Source organism: Myotis davidii, unplaced genomic scaffold (genome assembly GCF_000327345.1).
Source record: "Myotis davidii unplaced genomic scaffold, ASM32734v1 scaffold8, whole genome shotgun sequence".
Classification (NCBI taxonomy): domain Eukaryota; kingdom Metazoa; phylum Chordata; class Mammalia; order Chiroptera; family Vespertilionidae; genus Myotis; species Myotis davidii.
In genome coordinates this window covers 692,609-702,217 of record NW_006299520.1, presented here as the reverse complement: position 1 = coordinate 702,217, position 9,609 = coordinate 692,609, and positions in this window count along the sequence as shown.

Genomic DNA, 9,609 nt, shown 5'->3' with positions numbered 1-9,609 from the left:
AGTTGGGGTATCATGCTTCCTGGTTTCAAACTATACTATAGGGCTATAGTAATAAAAACAGCATGGTACCAGCATAAAAAATATATACTAGTATAGAGAGTCCAGAAACAAACCCATGCTTATATGATCAACTAATCTATGAAAAAGGAGGCAAGAATATACAATGTCTTTTTAATACATGGTGTTGGGAAAACTGGACAGAGACATGAAAGAAAGAAAGAACGAAAGAAAGAAAGAACGAAAGAAAGAAAGAACGAAAGAAAGAAAGAACGAAAGAAAGAAAGAACGAAAGAAAGAAAGAACGAAAGAAAGAAAGAAACTAGACCACTCTCTTACACCATATACAAATATAAACTCAACATGGATTATAGACTTACATATAAGGCTTAAAACCATAAAACTCATAGAAAAAAAACAGGTAGTAAGCTATATGACATCAGTTTGACTAGGTTTTTTTTTTTTCCTTCTTCTTCTATTTTTAAGTCCCCTGGAGCAAGGCAAATAAAAGCAAAAATAAACAAATGGGTTTCATCAAAGTAAAAAGCTTCTGCGCAATGAGGGAAATCTTTCGAAAAAAAAGACAACATATTGATTGGCTTATATTCACAAAGACTATATGCCATAAGGGGTTAACATTCTAAATATATAAGAAACCCACACAACTCAATAACAACATGAATCCAATAAAAAATAAGCAGAGGACCTGAAAAGCCATTCTTCATAGAAGACATATAGATAGATGGCCAACAGACATATGAAAAGATGCTCAACATCACTGATCATCAGGGAGAGGCAATCAAAACTACAAATGAGATAATACCTCATACCTGTCAGAATGGCTATCAACAATAAATCAATAAACAACAAGTGTTGGTGAGGCTGTGAAGAAAAGGAAACCCTCATGTACTATTGGTGGGAATGCAAATTTTTGCAGCCACTATGGAAAACAGTATGGAGGTTCCTCAAAAAATTAAAAATGGAACTACCTTATGACCTAGCAATTCCACTTTCAGGAATATATCTGAAAAAAGATATATGGATCCCTGTTTTCATTATAGCATTATTTACAACTAGAAGCCCGGTGCACAAAATTCATGCACTGGGGGAGGGCGGGGGGTGTCCTTCAGCCCAGCCTGCACCTTCTCCAATCTGGGACCCCTTGGGGGATGTCTGATTGCCAGTTTAGGCCTGATCCCTGTGGGCCTAAACTGACAGTCGAACATCCCTCTCATAATCGGGGACTGCTGGCTCCCAACCGCTCGCCTGCCTGCCTGCCTGACTGCCTCTAACCGCTTCTGCCTGCCAGCCTGATAACCCCTGCCTGACTGCCTCTAACCACTCCCCTGTCAGCCTGATCTACACCTAACTACTCTGCCGGCCTCTGGCAAACAGATGGCCAACAGCACATGAAAAGATGCTCAACATCACTGATCATCAGGGAGAGGCAATCAAAACTACAATGAAACACCATCTCACACTAGTCAATGTGGGTATTATAAAAAAATCAATAAATAACAAGTATTGGCGAGGATGTGGAGAAAAGGGTTGGTAGGATGGCAAATTAGTGCGGTCACTATGGAAAGTAATATGGAGATTCCTCAAAAAACTATAAATCTACCATACAAACCAGCAGTTCCACTTCTGAGAATTTATTCAAAGAAAATGAAAACATTAATTCAAAAAGATATATGGATCCCTGTTTTCATTATAGCATTATTTACAACTAGAAGCCCGGTGCACAAAATTCATGCACTGGGGGAGGGCGGGGGGTGTCCTTCAGCCCAGCCTGCACCTTCTCCAATCTGGGACCCCTTGGGGGATGTCTGATTGCCAGTTTAGGCCTGATCTCTGTGGGAACAGGCCTAAATCAGCAGTTGGACATCCCTCTCACAATCTCCTGCTCCCTCTCACAGTCTGGAAGCCCTCAGGGACGGGAGGCGACCTGGCGATCAGGGGAAGGCAATGCCCCATCACACCTCTGCTGCTGCCACTGCCGGCAGCGCCTCAGCTGGCCCTGGGCGGCTGTGGGGCTGAGGGATTGGGGGGATTCTGGAGGCAGGTGTGCAGAGCAGCCTGGCTGGACTAAGGGGACTGGGCTCTGCCATCTTGTGGCTGTGGGCGCAGCCATCTTTGAGGGTGGGCATGTCAATTAGCATATTCCCTCCTTATTGACTGTGGGCGCCACCATCTTAGTGATGGCATGAGGGTCAATTAGCATACTCCCTCTTTATTAGATAGGATAGCCAAGATATCAAGATATGGAAGCAACCTAGGTGTTCATCTATAATAATAAAAGTGTAATATGCTAATTAGACTGCACATCCTTCTGACAACCTTCTGGATGAAGCTGGGGCTGCAAGGGAAGCCCGGGTCCTGGGTGCTGGCGGGAAGCTAGTGCCGGCAGCCAGGGGAAGGAAGGCCTATTCTTACACAAATTTCGTGCATTGGGCCTCTAGTTGATAGATAAATGGATAAAGAAGATCACACACACACACACACACATACACACACAGGAATATTACACAGCAATAAAAAAAGATTGAAATCTTGCCATTTGTGACAACATGGATGGAGCTAGAGGGTATTATGCTAAGTGAAATAAGTTGAACAGAGGAAGACAAATTTCAAATGGTTTCACTTATATGTGGAGTCTAAAATAAATAAAACAAATGAACAAACAAAAATGATCTCATAGAAACAGAGACTAGAGGGATGGTTGCCAGAGGGAACGGAGATGGCAGGGGGGATGAGTGAAAAGAAAGGGGAATATAGGGCGAAGGGGAATATAGTCAATAATATTGTGTAAGTTTCCATGCTGACAAACTAGAATTAATGGGGTGATCACATTGTAAAATATAAAACGGTCGATCGCTATACTGTACACCTGAAACTAATATAACTAATGTTGTATACCAACTATACTTACATATTAAAAAAATAAAATGATAAATTTTATATTCTGTGACTTCTGCCTCAATGGAAAAAAATGTAGCTTGTTGTGAAGATGGGACAAAGTTGTGAATGGGGCAAGTTTAGAACAGAGCATAGTGCGTGGTCTAACATGGTGTTTATATTGTTGCTAAGTTACTTCGTGTCTATCACTGGACCACCTCTTCCTTGAGCTACCAAGATCCCCGTGCTGTCTTCCTGGTTGTTAGAGCCGGCTGCCCGGGAGCTCCTCCTGTCTCTCCCGCTGGGACCCTCCTGCTGGGCCTCTTACTGGTGTCTCTCCACTGGCTCCTTGGGGAGCTGAGTGAATGCCTGTTCCACGCTTCTCCTGAATTGCCTGGACACCTGAGGGCTGGGGTTAAGAACTGGCTAGGAGAGAATGGCCAGATAGCAGAGGGGAGTAAAAAACAAAACACCAATGATTTAATGTTGGGCTTGTGCCCCAGGGCTCTGGGCCTCTGGGCCTCTGGGCCAATGTTTGACTGGATAATGAGGGGCTGCTGATGCCTGGCTGTTCTCCTGGTTTCTCCACTGCTGTCCCGAGTGCTTATCGGAGCCCCAGCGGCACTTTCCAGTCCCTCCTGGGCGAGCAGGAGGATCTCCAGTTGGAGGCTCTGTAGGTGAGCGGGGCCGCAAGGCTCTGAGGACAGGGCTGCACAGAGAAGCAGAGGACCCTGGGGTAGGCTTTGAAGAAACCTTGGGGGCTGATTTTTGGGGATCTTTCTTTATGATCATAGATCATGGTGGACAGATGGAAACTAGATATAAACAAGAAACTCAATTCCTTCATTTCCCCTTCTTTCCTTTTCCTTCTTCTTTCATGGATGTAATAGTCCTTGTCACATCATAACTGAAGTCCAGTATGTCCATTCTACCCTCTGTCACCCATACAGAACCCGGAGTTTGCAGACAGCCCTAACTCAGACGTCTTCTGTCCTGGTACCTCCCTTTCACCCATGCACTTGCCGGGCCACCTTAGGTTATTTCTGGTCATTATTAGTCAGATCCCTCTCCCTCCAGCCTCCTCTTCTGATGAGGCTGCTGGCGGGGGGGAGGGGAGTGTGCTACCTCCCCACAGAGTTGTGTGTGCCCTCAGTCTGATGCCGGGGGTGGGGGAACACCAAAAGCAGGTACGGTTTGTGAAGTGACAACTTGTCATTTTGTTGCCATTTTCCATTGAGCCAGCTCAGGGAGGCGCGGGGAGCAAATGACTGTGCAAAAAGTAAGAGCAGCCAGCGACCCGCTTTCAGGGCCCTTGCATCCGACCCCCGACCCTGTGGGGTAGCCACCGCTTCTGGGTGGCATTGGTTTTGGGGTCCCTGAGCTGTCAGGGTATCCCTCTGAGGGCTCCCTTCGGACCTCCCCGCAGACACAGTTACCAAACATGTTTTTCATCTTTATTCATCTGCTCTTCTCACGTTTCTCAGGTCACAGCTGCATTGTTATCTGATGGGCTGGCTGCCAGCTCCATGAAGCCTGAAAGTTACAAAGGGTGGATTAGCTGCAAAAGAATATTTATTAGAAAAAATCCTTTTTTTTATTCTTCTGCCCTTTCATGTAGAGTTAGCCATATATCTATCGCCTGGGTGAGGTAAGAGCACTTGGCGAGCTGTGAGCAGAGTCGGATGTCTGGGCACTGGGCTACGCCGAGGCCTGGTGACGGTTCTCCTTGCCCACGACCAGCTTTCTCCCGGCCTCGCTAGGAGGCTCTTGCACAGTTTTGCAGGTCAGGATCCTGCTCAGTTTCGTGGCTGCCTTTCTCCAGAAAAAGAAGAATCTTTCTGTGACTGGATCTTACTTTTCCTCTAATCTTAGGGCTATGGAGAACTCATCATTTAATAGTTACTTTTCAAGTTAGAAGCTCCAGTTTGCTAGGGTTTGCTTAATGGCATTGTGAGAGAAAAGACATGTTCCAACAGACAAATGGAGGTGGCGGTGACTTTCTTACCCATCTGTGACGAAAGCCTGCCACTGAGGGGATGCTAGGTCTCCAAGGAAACCAACTCATTTGTGAGAAATTGATTTTCATTCTGTTTTGAGACTTTGGTGGTGGGATTGCAAGTCAAAGGTGTTTGCACTTGGCTGCTGCAAGCCTGGGAAATGTCCTGGTTGTGCCACCCAGAGTCCCCGTGAGGTCCCAGAGCACGTACTCTGTTGGGGCACAGGCACCCTGAGTACACTCGGAGGACGTGCCTCTTTCCCATCCCAGCCTGCAGACCTGCCTGGGCCTGCCTGCTGATGCAATGTGAGATGGGGCAGAGAGTATGTACAAGGCCGGCCAAGACGGTGCCTTCTGATCTGTCTTTCTGACGCCAGTGTGGTCATCACCTGGAAGCGGGCCAGCCGGGGCTCAGGCGGTAATGGGAAAACGGACAAGGCGAGATCTCTGGACCAAGAGTCGGGGTCTCTGGAGCGTGGAGGGAGAATCACGGTCAGCACAGAAATCAAGATAAAGTATTAGATCTACAGGAACATTGAAGGTGAAGACCTCAGGCCCACTCACTACCACTAGAATCCAAATCCCCTTCCACATCCCCACCACATCCTACTGTATTTCTACTGTAGATTCTCTGTTGCCTGGTCTCCTGGGCTCTGCTATGGTGTTTAGAAGGGGAAGTGTCTCTTTAAAGAGCTTTGGATCCATGGAGAGAGAGCAGTAGGTGCTAGGGTCTTGAGGAGATATAACTGCTCACTATCTAGCCCTCCTTTACTATTTTTTCCATTACTTGCCCTTCGCACTGGCCCTTTCATCATGGTTTCTTGGTTATTTTCATCTCTCTTTGAATAGAATGCTCCTTGCCCTGTTGGTGGGCAAGATGCTGGGCATCCCCTACCTTAACTCATCATCTTCATTCCCACCCCAGTGTGTTCCTCTGGACTCCCTGGTTTGAATAATGGCAGCAACATTCTGTAAGTCATAGGCTCCAGAGCCCAGATCAGTCTGATGCTTTCCTTGCCTGCCTTCTGTATCCAGCTAGTTCCCAAATGCATATAGTTTACCTGGGTAGTCTCTCTTCCATTCATACCTTTATTTTCCTTTCTCCCTGTTGATGGGTTACTGCAATAGCTTCCTAACTGACTTTCAATCCCCCTCCCCTTTCTTCTTAAATTTGTCTTATATTCTGGGGCCAGATTAATCTTCCAAAAGGCTTCGATCATAATCTTTCAGTATTAACAACTGTCACTAACTCCAGTGCTAACCTGAAAATTCCCAAACTCCTTAGAAGAGCAGAACTGGGGGTTCTCCAGGCTTTCTCTTCAGCCTTATCCTTGGAGGGACTGTAGAGTCCACAAGGTCAGGGATTTCATGTGTTTTGTTTACTGGGGTATCCCCATGATCAGCATAGAACCTGAATCTAACATATAGAGCCTGGTACAGCAATGTTACCACTCCCTACACACAAATGCTGCTACGTCCTACCAGGAATCCTCACTGCTTCCAAAAACTACCCTTCGTTTTCCCCGCTTTCACCATTGTACCTGTTCTCCCTGGAATGCATGCCTCATCATCTCGGTCTCTTTTACTTCTATCCAAGGTCCAGCTCAAATTTCACCTCCTTCCTGCAGCCCTCTGTGATTGCTCAGAGGGACATGACCATCTCCTTTCCAAACTATCATGACAGTTTGTAACTCTCATGGCACTTGGCATAGTTTACCTTTCTTTGAGGTCTTCTGATATCCGGCTCTACTAAGGGGATCTTTTTTATTCAGCTTTTCAAGCACAGAATACAGTGTCTTTTTCTGGAAGATACTAGGTAAAAAGTCCATTGAATTACTAAATGAATGCCTGCATGACTGGCAAATCTTTTACTCTTATCTGCAAGCCAGGTTGATTAGTAACCACACAATCTTACAGCTTTAATGATGATGAATGATTCTCAGGCCAATTAGCATTCTTGTATGCTCCTACTGCTGCTGCTGGGCTGATTAATCAACTCCAATACATGTGAACAAATTGCATGTGTTGTCTTACAGCAAAAACTACCTGAAGGTGAATCCCATGCCAAGTGGTGAAGGCCCTGAGTTGTACAGACTTGGGCTGTGATGGGAGATGCCCTGAGTTTGAACCCATGAGGATCTCCTGCATCCCCCCCCCCCCCCCCCCGACCCCTCTCCTGGCTCCCTCAGAAGATGCATTTTATAGTGACGGGCAGGGCGGGAGAGGCCAATCAAGTCTATGAGACTGTGCCAGTTCCCTGCTCTTCTATTTCTCCATTAAGCCTTTGACCCACTAGAGTTGGTGGCTCTGAGGCTGTGAAGATCTGGGGAGGGTCCCTGTGGTGAACTCAGTGCCAAGAGCGAGGAGAGAAGGTTCTTTTCTTCCAGCCTCAGAGGTTCCCCGGTTCCCAGTGTCTGTCCAGCATGTTGCCTCATCACTCTACGCCTCACTTTCCTCATCTGATGGTGACATCTGCTTTACGGGAGGTTGTAGTTGAGGACTACATGAGATAACAAATGCCATGTATTTTGAGAACCAAGTACATTATATTATTACTAATTTCATATGAGGGACGTGGACAAGTTCCTCAGAAGCTGTGGGCTGTGCTTGGTTGTCTGCAGTGTGAGAGGTGGGTAAAGTGTCTAAGAATTCCTTTGGGGAGGGGTAGGCCAGTCAGCGTGGGCATTTATTTGAATTGCCTGGCACACCTGATTCCTTGAGCGTGGTGCCGCGAGGACCCTGGAGACATCCCATCAGTCTGTCCCAGCGATGGGCCCAGTCTGGGTGTCATTTCAAGTTCAGTCTGAAGTCCTGTGATTTCTGGGAAGCACTGGCACTGATATAAAGGGATATTTTTCTCAACATGTCCCTGATAATGCTGTCCTTATTTGGGAGGGGACTGAGGGGAGCTAGAAGGTGTTCCAGGAACCTAATTTCACAGACCAGTGACTAGGAGAACTGCTCATCCACAACCTCGCTGGGCCTGCCACCACAGCGAGCTGTCAGCAGGGGGAGCTCTCTCCCTGTGGTGCCTGCTCTGGCTGCACTAGGGTGAGGGTCTCAGGGACTGAGGAAAGATTTGAGGAGCTCCAAACGAAGCTCTCTTGTGTAGGCAAATGCTGGACAGTGGCCAGCTCATGCCAAGGGCTGCTGTAGCCTCAGTTGGAAAAGAAGTGGAAATCCACGGTGCCTGGTGCCCAGGGGTTGGGGGGTGCCCAGGTTAAGCACACAAAGAAAATGCACAAATGCCCTGACTTAAGGTGTCTTGGTTAGAGGGAAAGGGATGAAGGGGTGTGATCGCACAGCATCTGCCTGCTAGGATTGCCCTCCCCCCCACACTGGGCTCCCCTTGGGGACTGGCTGTGAGGAGGGCCTCACGTGGAACCCGGAGTTCCTGCGTGTGCTCTGTGCTCCTGCCTCCTGTCCATGCTCACTGAGCAGCCCTCAGGGAGGGGTCTGTCCCGGCCTCGGCCAATCTGCTGCAGCTAAAGGCCGAAAAGTTCTAAATGGGAGTGTTCCCAAGTTGTAACAGGGTCTCTGCACTCAGGTGACTGTCTTCTCATGCCCCTGACCCCCAGCCTCAGACTGGGAAGAGCTGAGGGTAAGATAAAGGGAGACATCCTTCCATTGCAGAGCTGTGGTGGCCATGTGAGCATTTAGGGAGACGTGTGTGTGTGTGTGTGTGTGTGTGTGTGTGCGCGTGTATGTCCCCAGGATTCTCAGGGTGGGGGGCGTGGGGTGAGCAGCATGAATGTCCATCACCTGCAGATGGTCTTGAGCGCAGATGGGACTTGTGCTCTTCAGACCCATCTCGCATCATTCTCTGGATTCCAGTCATTAGGAATCTCTGAGTCTCTTGATTCTGCACGCTCTTTCCAACCTCAAGGCTTTTGCATTTGCTGCTCCTTTTTTCCTGGCCTGCTCTCCCCCTCCCTATCCCATTCTTTTATCTATGTAATTCCCACTCATCCTTCAGAGCCCAGCCCAGGTGTCACTTCTAAGATAGCCTCCCCAGACCTCCCAGACATATGCTCCCAAAGCCCTCGATGGCATTACCACGATGATAAATACTTTGAATTGTATTATTTTCTCTTCCCTAGCTAGAATGTAGGCTTCATGAGGCTGGGGCCTATGAGTTTATCTAACTTACCTTTCAGCACAGTACCTAGTACAAATTAGATACTTAACACATATGCACTAAATGAGTGAATGAATGGGGTCACTAGGTGGCCAATGGAATCCCCCCACCTTTTAGTTGATGCCTGTTCCAGATTGAGTGGATGCTGTTTCATGTTTTTGCCATCTAGGGGAGAACCAGAGGTAGGCTAAAGAGATCAAATGCAGCACCTGTGATTTTTGAGGCTCAGCTCTTGGAAAATGATCACTATTTTCATCTCTTCCTGTTTTACCTCCCCCTCTTAAGGTAGGGTCCATTGCCTCCCATACCCATTGCCTTCTTCCTCCAGATTCATAGCTTTCTGGTATTTATGTAAAAAATGTGTTTTTCTCTAGGCAAAGCCCAGAATGCTACCTGGTCCAGGGAAGGTTGTTGAATCTTATCTCCTGAGTGACAGTGCCAGAGCTAGGCTTCTTAGCTCGGTCTGCCCTGCTATAGTTGCAGTTTCAGAATAAGATTGAGGAGCAGCTCATCCAGACTGCTTGCGATAGTTTGCGATGAAGTTTTAATATTGCCTGGAGAAGTGAGCATCTGGTTTCTGCAA